This window comes from Homalodisca vitripennis, chromosome 2 (genome assembly GCF_021130785.1).
Source record: "Homalodisca vitripennis isolate AUS2020 chromosome 2, UT_GWSS_2.1, whole genome shotgun sequence".
Taxonomy (NCBI): domain Eukaryota; kingdom Metazoa; phylum Arthropoda; class Insecta; order Hemiptera; family Cicadellidae; genus Homalodisca; species Homalodisca vitripennis.
The window spans coordinates 51,903,504-51,925,475 of NC_060208.1; positions in this window are offsets into that span (position 1 = coordinate 51,903,504).

Sequence of the window (21,972 nt, forward strand, 5' to 3'; positions counted from 1 at the left end):
AAACTATTAATTAACTCATGGGAAAGTTGAAATTATAATAATTATATTACTCATTGTTGATACATCATAATAATATTGTAAATGCGAAAGTGCCATTGAATGTTTGTTTTGCTTCCACGCATTAACTATTCAACCGATTGTATTATAGTTTTACATGGACATTCTTTCGGTCACTGTGGTGGATATAGAGCTACTCTTTTCTTGTAAATCCTTCTAGGCTACGCCTCACTGGTCTCTAAAGCATCAAAAATCCCATATTGGTCTATAAATTTGTGTAGTATGATATAGCCTGTTAAATGTTATTCTGTGTAATTATGGCAGTACAACCATACGTTTAATTAATATAACCAGTATTTTTAATTTATTTTCATTAAAACCAAAAAACCAGTAGTTAACATTTTTATTGAGTGAAGGTATAACATAATTAAAAACACATCTTGGCGAAAAGTCACCAAATAATATATTTTACCTATTCTGGATGTAGGCCTACTAAATTTGAAATGTAAGATATTGAATTTGGTTTCCTTAGACATTGTCGGAACACATTCACATAGCAATACACTAGACACTAAATGTAATTTAATGACATCGTAACATAATTGCATCGCATCCATTTCTCATTGAAGAGGTATAAGACATTGATTATGCATTCAAGTATAAACTGATATAATTCCTAGACTGGACCGAGGAAATAGTAAGATTTTGCGAACATGGATTGTGTCATCTTTACATATCGATGACAACTGTCTTAATGTAAGTATTGAAATGTGTATTTTATCATTGTGTTTTTATATTTTTATAATGTTTTATGTGCATGGTACTATTGATGTTGATTTTAGTTTTCAATTTTCAATAATAATATCTATATTTATAAAATTTAGAAAACTGTACAGAATTTAACCTCAATACAAAATCATATATAGGTGCATATATTGTTTCTTAGAATAAAATAAAAATCTAAAATTTTGTGTTGGAAATAGAATTAATTTGAACTAGAAGTGAAAACCTGAAATAAGAGATACTCCCAATTTTGCTTCCTTTCTGGTCCTCTTAATTATGAATACTGAAAAATGAGTACCTAACTGATGCATGATATACGATTAATTCTATTTCAAAAATATTATAGGACTCTATCGTATTACACCATAAGTACTTTCAGTAGTGAAGTTATGAACTTCGACTTTGGAGTTCATCTAGATTAGTCTAAAATAGTTCAAGTGTTACTGAAACATAGGAGCTATTCAATTAAATAAACGGAATCCTGCAATTGCGGGCGAAGCCGCGTGTATTTTGCTAGTTAATATCATAAAAGTGCAATCTATTACATTTTTATATTTGTTAAAGTAAAACTGTATATAAACACAGTAGATAATTAAATGCAGGTTTGATTAACACTAATCTCCGACACGCCGACAAGTAAGGCCACATCACAGACAGGGTTGTTAACAGCAGGAGTAAAGTGTGGTGGGGAGGGGTGACATTGTTGATGGTGGTGGGCTGCTGTGGCTAGCGGTACATCCCCTCTGGTTCAGTCTGAGCCCAGGCATAATGTATTTATCCCCGTTGGGAATATCTTCATATAGGAAATGTGCGTAAGGACAATATCATGTTTAGACAACAGAATGTTCATATTTTATGTTATACTGCATAACGTATTGAAGGTGATTTCACATGTTAATGGTCATTACAATAATGTACATAAATCTTGATTTTGGAATCAGAATTAGAAATAAACAAATTTTTGTAATTTGATCTATACCCATTGTTATAGTAATATATTGCTAGCGAGGCCTATCACTCAATAGTCTGGAAAAATATTTCAGTTCTGTATGAAATGCCTTGAGACTTAATATTCTGCATAAAACTAATGTTATAACCAAACTCGATTTTGAAGATGGTGAATACCTATTTATGAGATTTAGTTAAGCTTTAGTAAATTGTTTTACATTGTCTTACGGATAACCACGATGGTAACGAAAAAGTCACAGAATTAATTTATATTTGTAAACAAACTGAACACAACCTGAAATAGTAATCTATGTAACCTGATGAAATAAACTATAGGCTTGCATGAAACTTTAACATAGTCAGTTACGCGACACGTGGTGTGGTGTCCTCTTACCTTGTTTTAAGTTGTAATTGAAATTATTTGCTTCTTTAACTTTACAATACTTCGTCAAATATTATAATTACTAAAAACTTAGTATTATTATGACTCCTTTCATGCTTTTTTGTAACATCCACCGGAACCACTGCCTGGTATATGGCACACTCCTACCTTGTTTAAAAATAACGTTATAAAGAACCCCAACGATTTCATTAAATAGAAACTGATTTTAATATTTTTTCTGCTTACAAAAACTGGTTAGGTAATTCTCGAACTTTTTACGTATTGATGTAATTATATTATTATTCAATAAAATATGAGTAAACTTTGTTTTTGAACAATAATATTATTTCCGTACTTGTCCCCGTTCAATATATTTTATTTACTGATTGCTGGAAATAAAATTTTCAAAGCTTCAACTTACATGTCTATGTTGTATGGCTCTGAATAGTTAATTTTCATTCAACAGTCATAGAACATTCACATAGAACAGTCTAATTCATTCTTCTTATTGTAGTAAATCAGTGATAGGTAAATCGATTAACCCTGGTATGTTAATATTCCTGAATAAGAATTCATTACTGCAGAGGTTGTGGTTAGAGTAGAGTGAGACGGATGGAGCAGAGATATCAACCTGCCACTAACCACGTTACAAACTTGTCAACTAAACTTAGCCACAAGTTGGAACTACCTTGATTGAACCGCTATCGAACGTTCCTAATATATGACGAGTAAGCATATCATTCTTAAAGATTTTCATTACAATAATTAACATGTAACATATAATGATTTTTTATTGCTTAAGGAATTGTTCAGGAATTTAGGAATCTGTTTTAATTTATATGAAAAATAATGATTTAATATCCAAATAAATTAATGTCAATTGTTAAAATATAATGGTGTTACTAATTTAGGTTCACATAGAAGTATCAAAAGTTCATAAAACGGTCTGTATGACAGATTACAAAATACAGCAAATCTACCCAAATAAACAATATCCCACACTGCCACTTTATAAATAATTATTTCTATTGATATCGTGAAAAATGTGGCTTTATTTCAGTTGATACAATCTGTCCATTATAGAAAATATAAACCTCTGTCAATTATTGAGCTTCAAAAAATCTAAACATTATTAAATGTAATAAGATAACATTTAATTGTGCCCCTTTTAAGTTCTTTTTTATCTGATACTAAAACTTTATCAATATACACCGAGGTAAAGAAGAGCGTACACTAATAGAGAATACAGAGACTTTCAGGGCTTATAACACAATTAGGGCCTGATATTGACACATCGCTCGGGACGAATAGCTAACTGACTTATATAGCCTATTATAGAGAAATATAGTCCTAACCTGAAAACTTCCTCTCTGATATCGCGAATTTTCTTAACATGGGGTAAATAAAAAACACTTCCCAGTTACTAAGCGATTGCTGTCTTTCCTAAAGATCGTCCTATCTGGCTTGATAAGTTATTAACCACGAAGATGTTAACCACGAACGGTGTTACCACGAAAGGTATTGACCATGAAAGACGTTAACTACTAAAGGTGTTGACCAAAAAAGATTCTGACCGTAAACTGTTGACAGGTGTTGGCTATGAGAGGTGTTGATAGGTATTGGCATGAGAAGTGTTGACCGTGAACAGTCTTAAAAAGTATAACAGGATGAACTGGATCATTTTATCATCAATTGCGTAAAACGTTAAATTTAATATTTACAAAAACTTTTCTGTTTAGTAAATATTCTGACAAGCAAAGTTAAATAATAAAATATTAGCGGAATTTGTCTTTACCACAATTATGCTGGAAGTGGGTGTCTATAGATTTAAAAATAATATTTAAAGAAAAATATAAGTTTGTGTTACATTATTTTATGTGTTTTAGCCATCAGAGTGGGAATTTCACGAAGCCAAAAGGAGTCCAACGATACAAAACGCCTCAATAAGACTTTTGTTAAACTACAAGCGTAATATAAAATAAAATAAGTCTTAAATGGATTATCTGTTTGGACTCTGAATAAAAACAGAAATTTATTACATTGGTTATTTCTCATTACATTCGATTTTCAAGTTAGAAACCCAAAACTTTGTGTAGTAAGGTATTTTTCAGCTATTTAAGCAGGAACTTAGATTGTAGGATTGAGGAACTTACTCCTCTCTCTTTAAACTATACATTTTCTTTTATTGTATTCCTTTGAAGAATTAGCAAAAGAATCGCAAACATTATGATCTGAAGAATTAGGATTAATATACAAATTAGGAAATATACAACATAAAAAAGTCGAAATCATTTATTTTAAAGTCTTCCTGAATCTCGTTAACGAAGGCATATTTGTGTTAAATTTGTATTTGAACTTTATTATTACAAGTTAAGAGTATGGCCACACAATGTGTAGCGTAACAGACTTCGTTGAAGCTTCGCGTACAACTTCAATCCGATAGCTCATGCCATTGTCGAGGTATCCTGCGGTCAGGTAGACAGACAAACATCATTTTTTGATCCCCCGGCAGAAAAATATAAATTTTTTCAGCGTACCAAGCGATAAACTCCAATGACACTCAACATAAGTTACATGATTGGACATGAACTATTACTTACTATTACTATAACTCATTCTTATCTATATAGAAATTAAGTTTCATACAAAATTTGAAGTCTAAAATTAGAATATTTATCTTCCCACATAATAAATTTACATTTTTGTTCAATAAGTTTGGTCTTATAACGAAGTGTTTAAGTGATAAAAGTTTCGGTAAACTAGGAAGGGTACTCAAACGCTGACAGTGCGCTACGATCAAATCTTGTCTCTGACTTCTAAAATTGACTCTCCATTCTAATATTTTTTTTTTACTCTGTGAATGAAAGTTACATGCTAAAATCTCGTATAACTGAGTTCATTTTGTTTTCAGATTTATTCATGTTGCTATTTTTTCGTTGCCAAAATTGTTTAACCGTAAGAGAAACGAAAAAATGTTTGATAACGCTCAGCCAAACCCCATGGAATTCCATGGAAATGCAGCTTTAATCACAATTTCAAGTCTATAAGTGAATTTGTTTTTAGATAGCTGGTGGACAGACAGACGGATGGACAAAAAGACAGACAAAATGATTCCTGCGCCTCGTGTTATATTCTTGCTAACGCTCAGTTAAGTATTTGGAACATATTTCTTTTTTTCTTCTAACTATTTCTTTATTTTATTTTTTCCCTGTATATTATTTCCGACCAAATGTTCCGAAACAAAACTAACTAAAACAATTCAATAGATGCAATACTATATGGAGGTATTTGTGTGTTCAAATTTCTTTTACGAGGAAATACCGAGACAATTGCACTGGCTTATACAATCCACGTTGAATCTGGTCTCAAAATCTAAACAGTGAAACCATTTTACAATCATAATTCTATTACTATCACCAGGAATTGTGCTTACAGGGAAATAAAATTGCTTACGAAAGATGTCAATAAAAATCTTTTAACAAGGAAATTATTGGCGATGGTATATTTTAATTAGTATTTCTTTATGTTGTTGTAATTGATTATTTAGTTATTAGTCAAGGATTCTGGAACGTACTACAACCAAATATATGATAACAATATAGTTACACTTGATTTCCCTCGATGAATAATGCAGGTGCTCTTGGAGACGGTAACAATTATAACACACAAACAAACAAGAGGGGATTTCCCGTTGTTAGGTTGGTATTATGCAAATGTCCCTGTACTGAGGTATAACACTTGTTGCTTTATTGTAAATTACCCTTGTTCTCACTTTGGATAATCCTGTTTCTGTACAACCAGAACACAATTAGTAGTTGATTGCACCAAAAACGTCAATAAAGAGAAAGTAATTTATTTATTACAAAACTATGCGACTCTAGTTTCAGTTTTATTACTCTATATAGAGTTTTTATTATTACTGCAAACTGCAACGTTTTTAACGTACAGTTGTAAGAAATGATACAGTAATAACGTTTAACATAAACATTAACATTAAAAACATGATACGTTAACAAACATCAAAACAATGTTTGGATTCTAAATAGTTATTTGTTGGATAAAACAAACTACCAAATGGTTTAGTAATATATAATATTAAAAATTAAATTTACTAGTGTAAGACGTATAAAAATAACAGTATGTCGTCTACCGATAAAGTGGTTTTTTTTCGTGACCAGAGAACTTTAATCCATTAGCTCATACATTTCTAATGTTGGGAATAATAAAATGTTCGTGACTTGGCAAACGTTGCGTTTCTCAGAAATGCCTGATAATAAATTCGTTATTATGAGTGCAGTCCAAATAGTAAACGACATCCGATGACTCCTACTAATTCCCACGATTTTCCTGACTTCGTGCAATAAGACGAAACGTTGTACGACATTGCAGAACTCTTACAAGAACTATCAGTTCATGAGATATGCTTGTAGTTATCTCACAAACTAATTGCTTTGTTACGTCCAGGTAGAAGATCATATTCTTACGACCCAGGGTGCTCTCAGAGGGTACATAATACAATATCGGTATGTCATAACGTTACAACCTCTGACTTCAGTAATTTAGGGATAACTTGATATCCTAATAAAAGATATCCTATTACATTTCTGCTCAATGGTTTTTGGTTCCTACCCTCATAGAGTAGTAAAGAACCGGAAAGTCTGCTAATATTAATCACTGAATTTCGACTAGATATCGACATCTGGATAAAGTATCCGAAGAAGCCAGGAACACGTCTCCTTTTAATTATTTCATGTTTCAGTCTAACAAAGTAAATGTAATGCATATTAATTAGGCTAACCATAAACTTCTGACAGCTTATCATTAATTTAAGTCAATTTCATGTAATGGTTATTCATCACCCTAGAGCTCGAAGATCAGAAAAAAGTACAGTCGAAGATTCAATTTATCGGAGAAGACTGGGAGATTGAATATTGTATAGTTCATATACTCATATTGAAGGATTCGCTGGAGGCAGCATGCCACTAGATAAATGAAGAATTAATGGAATAGGGCCAAATTTCTAGACGGTGTGAATATTTAACTATGTGATATTTGAATATGTAACGGTTGAACATTTTAGCGTTATTTCTCATAAATGTTTAAACTAGCTACATAATATGGCAGTTACAATAATATCCAAGGTGCAATTACTACAACAGTTTAGGGTTCGTACCAATACAAGCATGATATAAGGATGGTTGATACCGACAATATTGAATATACAAAAGCTCAAGGTCCTTTTAGGACTAAGTGCAGTAAGGGGTTTCCTGAGCATACAAACACTAGTTTATTTGTGAAATATATCTCCTGATGAAAAAACCGTAAATACCCATACTAAACGTAAATACTGTAAATTTTGTATTTAATTCACAATTAACATTAACAATATTATTTTAACACTTATTCTCATGTTGATTCACATTTTGATCAACATCACGATCTATATATACACATATAGATATATCATAATGCTAAATCATATCATTCATTTTTTACATGTGAAAAGAATATATATGTTCAATGTTAATAACAAGCTGAACTACAATAATACCACATGTGGTGTGTTGTAATCCTAAAAGCCTTTTACCTCTCGCTTACAGCAGTAGCGTTAAAATACGAATACAGCTTGTAATGAGTATTACAAGGAATTATCTGTTTTTACTGAAGTTTTTATTTAATTAATATTGTAATCACCGTCAGTAAATGCTACAGGTATTGCTAACTCTACCGTTCGTTTAGCATTTTATATTCAACTGTTGTACTTTTGTACATGTGTTTAGGCAGTATTTCGGAATATTCTATTATTTAAAAAACGAAACTAGTGTGAAATGTTAAGAACATTCTAATGGCAGTCCAGCATCGCTAATGTTTATGGATAGAAGTACCACACATAAGAACACTATGTAATATTGGTATTGGGAGCCAAGAACTGATAAGACAAGAACGACTAAAATGAAGGAACTTGTAAACGTCTTGTGGACCAATGGTTAAAAGTTATATAATTAAACCCAACATTTTTCTCTGATAGATTTAAAATCAATTTTAATAGCCTCCAGAAAATAGTTAAACATAATAAAGATAACTCTAAACACTATTACAGTTTAAATGATGAATACATTTTCGATAACAAATAAAAGTATGAATTTATATTTTGTAATTAAAAATACACATATAAATATTATTAAACCCTGGATACATCCATTATTCTTTGTTAAAGGTTTTTTTTATTGACGATAAATGGTTTGAAAGGATATAAGGAGCTAGGACATTCGCCACAATTATATGTTACAAAATGTATTACTACCTTTCGAGGATTGAAATCTACCCTCTACCTCAGGTGTAGGGAACGTAATAGATATACAAATGTACTTAAACCAATGATACAAGTTGGGTTGTCCAGACGGAAGAAAATGGACCCAAGCGTTATTACTACCTAAGTCTAAAACTACTCAATGTCGCTGGTCTGAACCTACCACCCCAAGCAACAAAACTTGTACACACTGTGTCATTGATGTCTAGGACCACAAAATAGGCCCGGAGGCAGCTGTCTTTACACTTCCTCTTCTTAGGATTCCTGTTTAAATAGGCTTATACTTATTTCCAAAATTTACAAACGAGGAATTGCAACTAGAGGTTAGGTGAATCTCTCGTGCGCGCGCGCGCGCGCGCGCGTGCGTGTGTGTGTGTGTGTGTGTGTGTGTGTGTGTGTGTGTGTGTGTGTGTGTGTGTGTGTGTGTGCACAAAACATGCAATTATGTACACGTGCAACGTGGTGAAGCCAAATTGCAGCTATCCCTCTAGTATGGTTGGTATACATCGTATATTAAAGCCATTTTTCAGTACTCATGCAAAATATTACTCAGTCCTCCAGGTTTGTGTATTTTTATTTTAGTTTTACTGCGCTAGTATTATACTGAAGAACATAGCGTGATTTATGGGATAAGGCGTTTGACTTGTTATGTTACAATAAATACTATTGAGCATTTAGCAATTCCATTGATACCATTGTATACTACGGACAACACAGTTTATACCAGAAGTAAACAATTCACAAATTAAGGCTGTTCGTGTTTGAGCCATTCGTGCTGATCCACAAAGTATGAAGTTGATTAAAAGAATGATAAGTTAAACCGCCAGGAAGTGACAAGTTGAGATAAGTCGGTCACGTGACCACCTGTAGCGCTGTGGCGGAGGAAACAACAACTACTTGTTGCGCCTCTGGGCGTGGCGTTTTTAGATCATGACATTCATAAATAACACTGATGGGCAATTTTGCCTTAATACAACTTCACACCTCAGTCCAGAGTATCATTACTCGTATTTAAGTTCTCTACGTTTAGTAAATTCTTACTGAACTGGGTAACATTTATTGGTCATATATAACGTATTCAGGGATAACGTATTTAGTCATTGGGTTACAAGAATGTAATATGTATATTACATATATACTGTAAAATATAGATATATACTTCTATGGTTCGCTTCCTGAGGAACGTAGAAAAGCTTGTGTATAGAATCATAGTATACGGCGTTTTCCAATTAACGTATAAAGCGTTAATATTATTATAAGATTGTTTTTAATACATAAATAACATTTCAAATTTTAGGTAGTTATAGTTCTCTAGAGTCTCACACATTATTTCTCTTTATAACTCCTGCAGAAACATGAGAAGTCTAATAGTTTTTAAATTCAGTGCAATATTGATTCAGGTTAACAACTAGTTTAATTAAACTACTTTAGTTTATTTTCTCCCTATGGTAAGAAATATATTTTCTCTTATTATATTTTCTCCCCATGAATAAGAAATCTATATTTCTTCAAAGTTATGTTACTGTAAAAGTTTTACTAACAAAATTCATACCATATAATTAATCCTTAAAAATCCATATTGAAAACGTATTATTCTGTAAGATAATAGTTCATGATTTTAAAACGTATACAAAGCGTTTAACTTACCAACGAATTTATTCAATATATTTGTTAACATATTTCTCTATAACACACAACATGATCATTGTTTATAGCACCTGATGTTAGCAATAATGAGTTGCATGAACGTTATTCCTTTACATGGTAAACTGTTACACAAAACCTCCTTTGTATTCATAGAAATTGAATATAACACAATGAACAAGTGCAAATTAAATTCCTAATACCATATAATCATCATCTTGATACGTTAATTCATGAATAGTAAATCTCAAAACAATTTAAGCGAATATCATGTAATTATTTTATATTTATATTGTTTCATACAAGCTATCTAAGAAATAATTTTCTCATAATCTTCGAAGTAATTCATTTACCTAAAATTTTTCAATAGAACTACTGAAACTATTCAAATAAATGCGATGAGCCTTTGCTTTTATATTTAGGTTTCTGATACATAGTGATACCTCATTTGAAAGAGCTCACTTAGTAGAGTTGAATGCCGCAAACCGCATCTCAATAGGTTTATCCAATCATAAATGGCGGGTTGTTTCAGGTACACATTGTGAAGTATATTGGGCGCTGCCATTTCTGACTGGATCGTCGTATTCTGATGCGGTAGGCGGCGTTTCACTCTACTAACCGATGTGTTTTCACTGACCTTTTTTAATTAGCAAATTATGTCATAAATTTTTTACACAATAAATAAAACTAAAATGAATTCGTCGTCTTTATGTTTATGAATTAATTAAGTTCTACCATTGTTCTTTGTTGGTGAAATAGTTAACTTGCCACTTAATTTTTGAATTAAATTTCTTTGTTATTTTTATAAATACTAATCAGTGAAACCATTGGTCACTCGACCCATGCTTTAATTTAAAATTTCCATTTTTTCCTCTGTGGGCCGTCCCCCCCATGGTTGGCATGTCATGGTAATAGCAAGGAAAAATAGTTTACATAGCCATATGACACTGTGCAAAGTTTATAGATGTTATCTGCTATGGTTTGTAAAATATTAAGCCGTACCCAGACTTTTCAAACACCTTGTATATTTCGCCTTGTGTTTGATTCAAAATTATTTACTTAATATATGTTTATAAATACTGAAATATAATGTGTCATGAATATCTAAGTTGACTCAAGGCTAAAACTAAAGTATTTTTCACGTTGTAAATACGATAACGTTCTTTAAATGCGATGTATAACTTTACAAAAGTATTAGTGAAGGATACAAAAATTATATTTGTATTCCATATAATATAAACAGAGAAATAATTACCATGAAAACTGCAGAAAGGTCCTATCGAATATAGGCGGGAGCTGAGTTGCTCAGTTATTTTATTACAAAACAAATTCACTATTTATAGTATTTAGTTATTACATCACTTATGAACAATAAATAAAAGAAAATACTATCGATTTTCTAAGCAAGAAATGTGCATCTATCAATCGGAAATCGTCCTCATGCTGTGAATACAAAAATATCAAAAGGCAATCACAAGAATAAAAAAGATAAAATAATAGAAAAAAACAATAGTATTTTAGTTGTTGTTTTTTTTTCATAAATCCACACATCCCACCAGCATACAGCAGGGAATGAACAACTGACTCATCACGTACGCTTGCCGCTAACCCCTACACAAATATGTCGGTACCGTTGTACGCACTGGCAAACAGTGTACAACCACCATACAATCATAGCCCTCACATATACTCACATTAATATTCTAACCTAGTTCGTTACTACTTTAAACTATGGCTGATATTTGTATAATTAAAAATATGTTGAAACAGGGAGAAGAATCTTCAAGAACCTGTAACCATGCTTCTATTTAGTGTGACCAGAACATTTTACAAAAAGCTGGTGGTTTCTCCGCCTGTGTTGGTTAACAAATATAACACTTTTTCTTGTATAATTTAATACTGATAAAATTCCTCATGAGTATATATTAAGTACAAAGGTTAAGGCATTTCAGGATTTCAAAAATTTCAAAACTATATATATTAATTTACATTCGTGAAAATATAAATTCCGAAGAAACATATCTTGGGATATCTTGATAGTATATAAAAATCCAATAAGAGTTTCACAAGGGTTATAGCTGGTATTCACATTCCAATTTAAAATTTGTTTTATATCAATATAAAATGACTGACTGAAGAAACAATTCATTCACGGTTTTAACACTAATAAAGGTTCAAGAACTATGGATGTTTATTGAAAAAAACGAAATCACGCCAATATATATATACAGCTCACCACATTTTCAGTGTCAGTATATTGACAGTTTCCTGGGCTAATTAAAGTATGCCAGTCACGTTTTTGGTTGAGGGTTACCGGCCGTCCGCTCGCAGAGGGACTGACAGCTATTGTGTTGTTAGCAATCATCGATTATCATCAAACCACTGTTTAATCATGAGTAATCCAGAGCATTCCGGTAAACTTTATAACAGAAACCGCTTTCCAGAAATAAAACTGTTTATCAATATATAAATAAATCCATGTAGCAGTTACGCTGTTGTATTTTACGTAAATCCTTAATCCCATTTTGGACATTAACCTGATAAAAATTAAATGCATTTGTGTGTGTGTGTGTGTGTGTGTGTGTGTGTGTGTGTGTGTGTTGTTTTGTTATACAGTGGTAAGTGGCTTGATTTCTAGAGATTAAAATCATTCATACCAACCTTTGATCACTCTTAGTTTTAGGTTTGACATTCATTATAGCATTTTATGTATTGTGTTGGTTAGTGAATATAACCATTGGGTTCAAGAATTAACGTCAGGGTGGTTCACTACAACTGGCCGGGTTCATTCTGCTATCTCACTCGCTATTTGGGAAGCACCATGCTACTGACAGCCTTTATATGGAAACCCTTTCTTTTAACAGAGCAGCTGGATGCAAACGATGTCGTGGCTTTAAAAATGAACAGGATTTTTGTTTGGGAAGTCTGAAAACACGTTTGTTGATGGGGGCAACGCCCAACGGAAATCCATATGCTCTGTAACCACCCCATTCAACGCAACCTTTTATAATATTTTCTATCTGTTGTAAGTAGTAAAAGCAGACACAATTAATTGATCTTTGCTAAGGGAGACAGGACTTTTCCGGACATTAGCCATCAGTCCGTGATACAAAAATCAGTAACGCTACCTTTCGAGATCTGCTATCTAATGTCTTCCTCAGATGAATAACTAACCTAGCACAAACCTACAATATATGTTAAAATGAACAAGTCATACCAGAGAAACACAATAATTCAGGAATCACAATAACCATGTTGTGTGTTAACTCCATGTACACTAACTTTATAACATATACTTAATATAAACAAAATTCACCACTAACAGAGTTAAAATTGAACTACAGAATACAGGTCATATTAAACCTGCACTCGCCGACCAACTACATAGAACTGCTTATTTCTTTGTATTACTGAACAATGGCAAATGTCCGGAAAAATCTTGTTTCCTTCACAATCATTTGTTGTCAAAAGTAAGCTGCAAACAAAGAATTTTCCCGTTCAAATTGAACTTTGTATTCTGTGACTGTACAGAACCAACGTTGAGATGTCCTTTTCCAGTTATGCTGGGCTAGGATATCCTCCACAAACTATCGACTACTACTCGCGTCCTTTATGTCCAGTCACTTATTACACATCCGGTCGCTGGGATCACGTTATCATAGTAACCATTTCATTTATCCTGAACTTTGTTTCCGAGTGAATGTTGAGTAACCTGGGAAAATAACTTGTTTTAATGTAGTTTCTTTATAACTTACATTAAGTATACATCTATTTTTCCATCGTTTTTGAAAAAATTTTAGATTTCTTAAGTACTTCTGTTTTTATTTTATTTAAAACACAAGTGGTTAGGTTGTTTATTTCAGGTCACACATCATAGATATTTTGTTTTCTTTAACTATTTTACTAGTATACTATGTATTCTCCTTGAAAAAATATATTATTCATAATAATAGGAGAAAAGGAGTGAAATTAAAATGAACGCCATTTATAAAAATTAAAATTTATATCTAAATTTTTTGTGCGGTATATGCGCAAACTTTAAACTAAATGCCTGACATTTAACTGTGTTCAACTTTGGCTTTAATTTCATCACCACTTTAGTTAACAAAACTTCACAAAGACACCAGTTACAATGACGTCTCAGAGAATGTGAAAGTCTTCTGACAAATTACAACTCAAAGCTGCCAGCAAACTTTTAATGAGGTAAAACACTTAAGACTGTTTACAACACTATTACACTAAAGACCCCATAAGTCAAAAGTTTCCTTGTTGTTCGGTGTTTAGTTAAAACGACACTGACGCCTTGTAACTATTTCTACAACTTTATGTTGTAAATAATATGATTCTGTATACATAATCATAAGATACTATTAGGCCACCTAACATGAATCTATATTTATTTATGTTATATCATTTACACAGGCAATTTAACAATAGTACTTTGGTAATATTCTCATTCAGGCACTTACCTAAATACAATTTAGTGATAATATTTATGGTTTTCCACTCAGCATAATGAGCTTTAAAAAGATTTCCGAAATGTATAATGCATCATAAAGACGTCTTCTATAATCTCCGTTGAATTAGCTATGATACGAGAAAAAGGTACATTATTACATCTACAGGGTGATCAAAATCTCTGTTAATATTTGAACTAGGAGGCTAAGTTACTGCTTCTATGTCAATAGGTAGAAGGCCCCTGCTTGGAATATTCAACAGCTGAGGGGTTGCTCCCTCTAATGGTAATTATTAATCTAATTCCACCATCTCCTACTAATAAGTAAACAATAGCCTATGTAGGACGAGAATTATGTGTAATATATCTAGATGAATGAAGCTTCGATTTGTCATATTTAAAGATTTGAGACGATGTCCTATATAATAGGGAGCAGCCAAACTAAAATACTCAAATAGTAACCTTATCGCCCAGTGCATCATCTTTCAAAGGTAAGAAAGAGCCAAAACTGGGACAAGCCATAGCTGGATCTGCATTCCTTTTCTAGACATTCAAGGGTAAGTTTCCTACTATACCGAAAACAATGGATTATACTTATTTAAATATTTATAAAAAATATAATCGAGTGCAACATACACTTGTAGTAGTAGTTTAAAACTCAATTAACATCATGATGATATAAATTATCCCTCCAGTTCTTAATCGAGACAAAGGTAGATTTCACTTGTAGATGATATCTATAAATATCAAACTAAATCTATTACCTTTCATATATAATATGTTTTAATATACACATTTGATTATTTCGAAATCTTACAAGACAGAATTCTTTATAGCCATACAACTAGCCTAATTCCATTGTTGAAGGTGTAACATAATAGAACTTTGTCTCGTCTACATAGAAATGTCATGCAAAGTTTAGAGTCTACAGATGATAATCTTTCGTGAGATATCTTGCCACATGATACATACACATATTTTGTTCTTAAATGTGGTTTAAATGGTCTCATATCAGTCTTTAAATAATACAGTTCTACACAAAAAGAAACCGTAAATGGCGTTTCATGTGTTAGATTAACTAAGCGACATGTGTTAATATTTCATATGTTAAAAACCCTTGTAATTGTACTGAGTTTGTATAATCATAATTTATTTATTCTGCTATTTCCTCGTTGCCATCATTGAACCATAAGACCAATGTAAAAATATTCGCTAACCCTCAGCCAAATCCCTTCAAGTGACTTGCACGTAATAAAACTCAGTGTCCCTCGTATAGAAATAAGGCTTCATGCACAATTTCAGGTATATACGAGTAATTAAGTTCCTTTTTGAGATATTGTGCAGACAGATAGATAACAATATTTCTATCCTGATGTTTAAAATAGTCTGTTTTTAAAATCATAGACTTGACTTCGTGTCCATCAATCCGAAATTATGTTTGTAGTCATGTCAACTTACAACGAATCAACATTATTGCATATTTCTAAAACTTTTGAAAGGCCGCCTTCCATGACATGGCAGTTTTCCTGTAACAGGCAGGCATGTTCATGTTCATTATAACTAACCCACGTGATATTCATCTCGAGGCGTGACGCTTTTATTCTTATTCCTAATTTATTTCCACACATTGTTTTTTGAAATTAAATTCTGCAAAACAAAAACTGCTCTTTCATTAAATAAAGTACTTAAATCTCAATATTCCTTCAGGTGCTAATGTCAAATAAAATGTTAAAGTCGTGAAAATGTTATATAATAATGGTTTGACGACCGAGGCAATCTGGACCTTGCAGACATTAGAGATTAACAATGGCAGAGCGTTGAAGACACTACCCTATTATATTAACGATATGACACCCTCATAATGTTACCAGTATATCCTTTGTTCAAAGTGACTGCCTTCCTTCTGTTTATCGTGGTCGTATAAATGTGTGTGCATTTTCAGTGAAATTTCAGTGAAAGCTTTTTAATACTTTTAATCTTACAGATGAAGATACAATTTTATATTTTTGCTTCATTTAATTTTATGGTTAATTAGTAAATCCATTACACAAGGTGTTATCAACCGGATAAAGAAAATTATCTAAGCTTCATTATCACTTCATCCAGTTTCATACATTTACGTTTAGTTTAGAATGTATTTCGGATGTTTTAAACTGTATAGTATTTAATAAACACTCACAAAATCGGCAGACAATACTCATAACATTGCAAACCGACAGAATATGTGGTAACGGAATGCTTTTGGAAAAACATTTCAGCACATCCCTCCTGCTGTATAGATAGGAAGACTAAAATGAACAGGCGCCAGCCTAAGAGCACTATTAATACCTTGCACTTCAGTAATCTAGCCCTCTTATCTCTTGGCCTCTTATCTCTGTATGAATAGAACGTGCCGATAGTAACCCAACAGCTTACACATTTACTAGCGAGATAATTCTAAATTTATTCACACTATTTTATTTAATACAATACATAACAAACGTCGTGCATGTGTTTAAAATGTTAAGACCTAAACATTATTATACATTATGAATTTTAAAAACAATACCATAAAGGAAAGGTTTCAATTAAACAGAAAATTTTAATCCCACTTTAAACTGTGTTTTTCAAACTAAAAATTCAGTACTAAGTTGCATAACTGCTGAATAATTGCAACGTTTTATAAATATACCTAAAACTACTGTGTAAAATATAGCTATCAAAAAATGAATCATAGATTACATCAAAAACTTGAACAATAATTACAATTACAGTAAATACCACAGGCATCTAAGTGAAAATGCATAACTATGTATATTTAATGCCCCTTTAATGAACGGTTATTTTTATAAAATTTGCATTTATATTTAATACTTTAAATTGTTCCTGCAAAAACATGTAGATTCTATAAATCAATTTAAATTAAAAAATAAAATGAATTAAATAGGCAGTAAAGTATGTACTACTATGCTATCAACATTTATTTAATAATACAAAAAAGACTTGGCTCCCAGAACTAAACAGATTTAATAAAACTAATAATTCTTGTTAGTATACTTCTCGTTCATTACAAACTCGGTCAACAAAAGTCCTGGTGATAACCTAAGATACTGGCACCTACACAACTTTTAGATTAAGACTCATCAAAGGACATTTGTTTGATAACAATAACTACGTACCTTCGTCAAACAGTTCAAACTTTAGTCATACACTACTATAGTTGCGACTTTTAATAAGTCATCATCTAGTGTCGGTGTCAATATATATTAAAAGCGAGGATTATCCATCTGGCGTCGTCAAAGTTTAAAATTCACGAACACATAAACAAAACAAACATGGTGGATAAAAAACTAGTACAGGAACAAAAATTTTTCTTAACCCCACATATTTTAAAAATAAACATCCCCCAAAACAAAATTAATATAAATTCCATTCCCTTCACTGTTATAAAACTTCTTTTTTGGGAGCCCTTTGCGGTATTTAATTTTTTTGCAAATAAGGGGAGCAAATTTTATTTTTCGTTTTCACAAATTCTTGTTTTTTTCTTTTTTCGATTTTTTTAAAAAAATTTTTTGTTTCGGGGGGGGGTTTTTTTAAAAACCCGGGGGTTTTGGGGGGGGAAAAAGGGGGGGGGGGTGGGGGTGGGGAAAGGGGGGGGGGGCCCCTTCCCAAAAACAAAAAAAAAGGGGGGAAAGGGGGGAGGGGGGGGGGGGGGGGGGGGGGTTTAAAATGGGGGGCGGGGGTTGCGGGGGGGGGGGGGGGGGGGGGGGGAAAAAACGGGGGTGGGGGGAAAATTTGGGGAAACCGGATTGGGGGAGGGGGTTTAATAGGGGGGTAAGGGGAAAAACCCCCTGGGGAAAATGGGGAAACCCCCGGGGGGGGGGATGGGGGAAATTTTTAAAAAACGGGGTTTTTTGGGGGCCCCCCCCCCCGGGGGGTGGGTTTTGGGGAATTTTTTGGGGGGGGGGAACCAAAGGGGGGGGGGGGGCCCCCCAAAAACCCTTTTTGGGGGGGGGTTTGGGGGGGGGGGGGCAAAAGGGGGGGGGAAAAGTTTTTTTCGACGGGGCAAAATTTTGGCGGGGTTTTTGGGGGGGGGGGGTGGGGGGGGGGGGCACCGGGGGGGGGGGGGGGGGGGGGGGGGGGGGGGGGGCCAATAGTGGGAGGGGGGGGTGGGGGGGGGGGGGGGGGGGGGAACCCCCAAAACTTAATTTTTTTTTTTTTTTTTTTTAAATGGGGTTTTTTTGGGTGGGCGTTTTTTGGGGTTTTTTGGGTGGGGGTTTTTTTTTTTTTTTTTTTTGGTTTTTTTTTCTTGTTTTTTTGTTTTTGTTTTTTTTTTTTTGAATTTTTTTTTTTTAAAATTTTTTTTAAAAAAAGGGTTTTTTGTTTTTTTTTGTTATTTTTTTGTTTTTTTTTATTTTTTTTTTTTTGTTGGGGAGTTTGCCCTTTTTTTTTTTTTTTTTTTAAAAGGTTTTATTTTTCGGTTTTTTTTTCGTTTTTGTTTTTTTTGGGTGTTTGGGTGTTGGGTTTTTTGGTTCCGGGAACCCCCCCCCGGGAGGGGGGTTTTTTTTTTTTTTTTTTTTTTTTTTTTTTTTCTTTTAGTTAAATTTTTTTTTTACTTTTTTTTTTTTTTTTTTTTTCCTTTTTTTTTTCTTTTTTTTTATTTTTTTTTGGGTAGGGGTTTTTTTTTTTTTTTTTTATTTCTTTTTTTTTAATTTGGGTTTTTTTTTTTTTTTTTTAAAAAATTTTTTTTTTTTATTTTTTTTTTTTTTTTTTTTTTTTTTTTCATTTTTTTTTTCCCCTTTTTTTTCTTTTTTTTTTTTTTTTTTTTTTTTTTTTTTTTTTTTTTAATAAAAAATTCAGAAAAAATTTTATAAAATATTAAATAAATTTTTTTTTTTTACTTCTTTTTTAATTTTCCCCTCAAAAAAACTACCCCGATGGAAGAAATCCCCAAGGTATTTTAGGGAAAAAGTGGAAACTTTAAAAACGAAACGGGTCTATCAAAACCAAACAACGATTGTGACTTCATTAAAGGTCTTTGAAAGTTTTTTAAACCTAAAAAGGTTTTTTAGGCAAAATTTAGGGCTTGGTCGCATTACCCCTTTTTTTATATGCAAAGGGGTTGTCAAGGTTTTGGGCGGAACTGAGGAAAGGCGTTTTCCAATAAAAATTTTTTTAGAAAAGCCCTAGAAGAAAAACCCTACTTTTTACCTTTTTCCCCCACGGCATTCCAGGGGAAAAACAACCCTAACCCCATTGTGTTTGTTAGCGACGCGTTCCTTTTTTTTTCCCCAAATTTAGTTTAAACCCGTTACCCTTGGAAATAAATGCAAAAAATTAAAAAAAGGATAAAAATTTGGTTCTTTGAACCCCGCCAGGGCTGGGGAGGTTCGGAGAATGGGCCTTTGAGTGTGGGGTTTTTGCTTTGTGTATTCCGGATCTCAATGAAAACCGGGGCCGTCAACCAAAGTTTACTTGGCTGTGTTTACCCTACCATAATTTGTTTAGGAAAAACCCCTCAAAATTCAGTTTATAAAAACCCCAAGAGGAATGTTTCCCCGATGCGAATCACGGGGCAATGGGGGGAAATTAAAGTTTTGGTTTGGAGGCGTGTGCTTTTTCTTCCATTTTACGTTCCCTTTCTTTGGGTCCCCCCCGCAAAAAAAATAAAAAATTTGGCCCCCCCCTATCAGAAAAAAATGAATATGCCATTTTTTTATTTTTCCCCAAGGGTAAATTTTTAAAAACCAAAACAAAATTTAAAACAAAAAATTATTTAAATGAATATTTTTTAGCCTTTTTAAAAAAAAATTAAAAATAAAAAATTTTTTTCCTTTCATTTTTTTCCCCCCCTTCCCCCATATTCCCGGTTTTAAAGCCCAAAAACTGGTGTAAAGAAAAAAATTTTTCCCCAACCCCCTTTTCAAAGGATTTTCCCCTTGTTTTTCTGTTTCCCTCTTTTTTTTTTCCCCAAAAATCTTTTTTAAAAATTTTTCCCAAAAATTGGAAAAAAAAACCCTTTTCCCCCTCCCAAAAGCACCCCAAATTTTTGTGAAAACCCGTTCTTTTTTTTTTTAAATTTTGTAATCTGAACTTCATTTTAAAGACGGCTCAAAAATTTTTCCCAAACCCTTGTTTTTATTCCACCCAACTTTAAATGAAACTTAAAAAACCCTTTCTTAAACAAAGTCGAAAATAAAAAATTCGTTGTTCGGTTGGGGGAAAAATTGGGAAACTGAAGGGGTGGACCCCATTTTTTCCCTTTTGGGGTTCGGCCCCCGGCCTTTGGGGTTCCTTTAATTTTTGTAATATTTTATTAGGGGGGATTTGGCCCCCCCCGGGCTTTTTTAAAAGGTAGGGCCCCCCGGGGGTTTCCATTTTTTAGCGCATGGCCCCCGGGTTTAGCCCCCCCCCCCGAAATACCCCGGGTTTTTGGCCCGTTTTGGTTTTTTTTTGGGGAAGCTTATAAAACGGCCCCCTTACCAAACATTGACCCTTCCCCTTCCCTCTTTTCTTTTTTCCTTATTTTTTCGGAAAATTTTTTTTTGTTCCCCCCTTTTTCTTTACTTTTTTTTTGGGGTTCCACCCCCGGGTTTTAAAAAGTTTCCCCTTGGGGAAAATAATGTATTTTAATTTTTTGTTTTGTTAAAGGGGGCACCCCCTTTTTTTGGTTTTTGGAAAACCCCCAATTTGGTTTTTTTTAAACCCGGCCATTTTTTTTGTAAAAGGATGATTAAGGGGGGGTGGGTTTTTTCTGATGTTAAAAAAATAGGTAAAAAAATTTAAATTTCTTTTGCTTTTGTTTGGGGGAACTAAAAAAGTTTCTTTTGATTTGATTTTCGCTTAAAAATGGTGGGTTGTTACAACTAAAATTTTAATCCTTTTTAAAGTGAATTGGGGAATTGCTTCCCCTTTTTACCGTTTTAAGTGGCCTATTTTATCTATAAAGCTAAAGGAAAACCATCCTTTAAATTCGGGTAAAACTTATCATATGAGGTTCATTTTATACGCATAATTAAATTAAATTTTCGGGTTTAAAAAACCTTGCAAAAATTAAAATTTTTTTTTTTTATTTTTATGATTTTTCAGAGGGTTTTGGATCTTTGCAATACTATTGGTTTAAAAATTCTTGACTTGTTCTTCGTCTTTGTAAAAAAATGGTCCCATACTTTTTTCCGTTTTTTCTTTTATTCGACAAATTTTTTTTTCAGAGGGAAAAATTTGGCTGAAATTTTAGTAAGGACATGGGTTTTATAAAAAAAATTTCTTTTTTTCTCGTTAACAAAACCAGTGCCCTTTCATATCTATATATTTTTCTTTTCCATTTTGCTTTTAAGTTCCTACCTTTTTGGCCAACCTTCCTACCGTTTTTTTTAATTTCGGCCCAAAAGGACAAACAATATAACTAAATTAAGCAATTTACTTAAAAGTTTCAGATTTTAAACTTTTCGGAATTCTTAAGTGAACCACGGA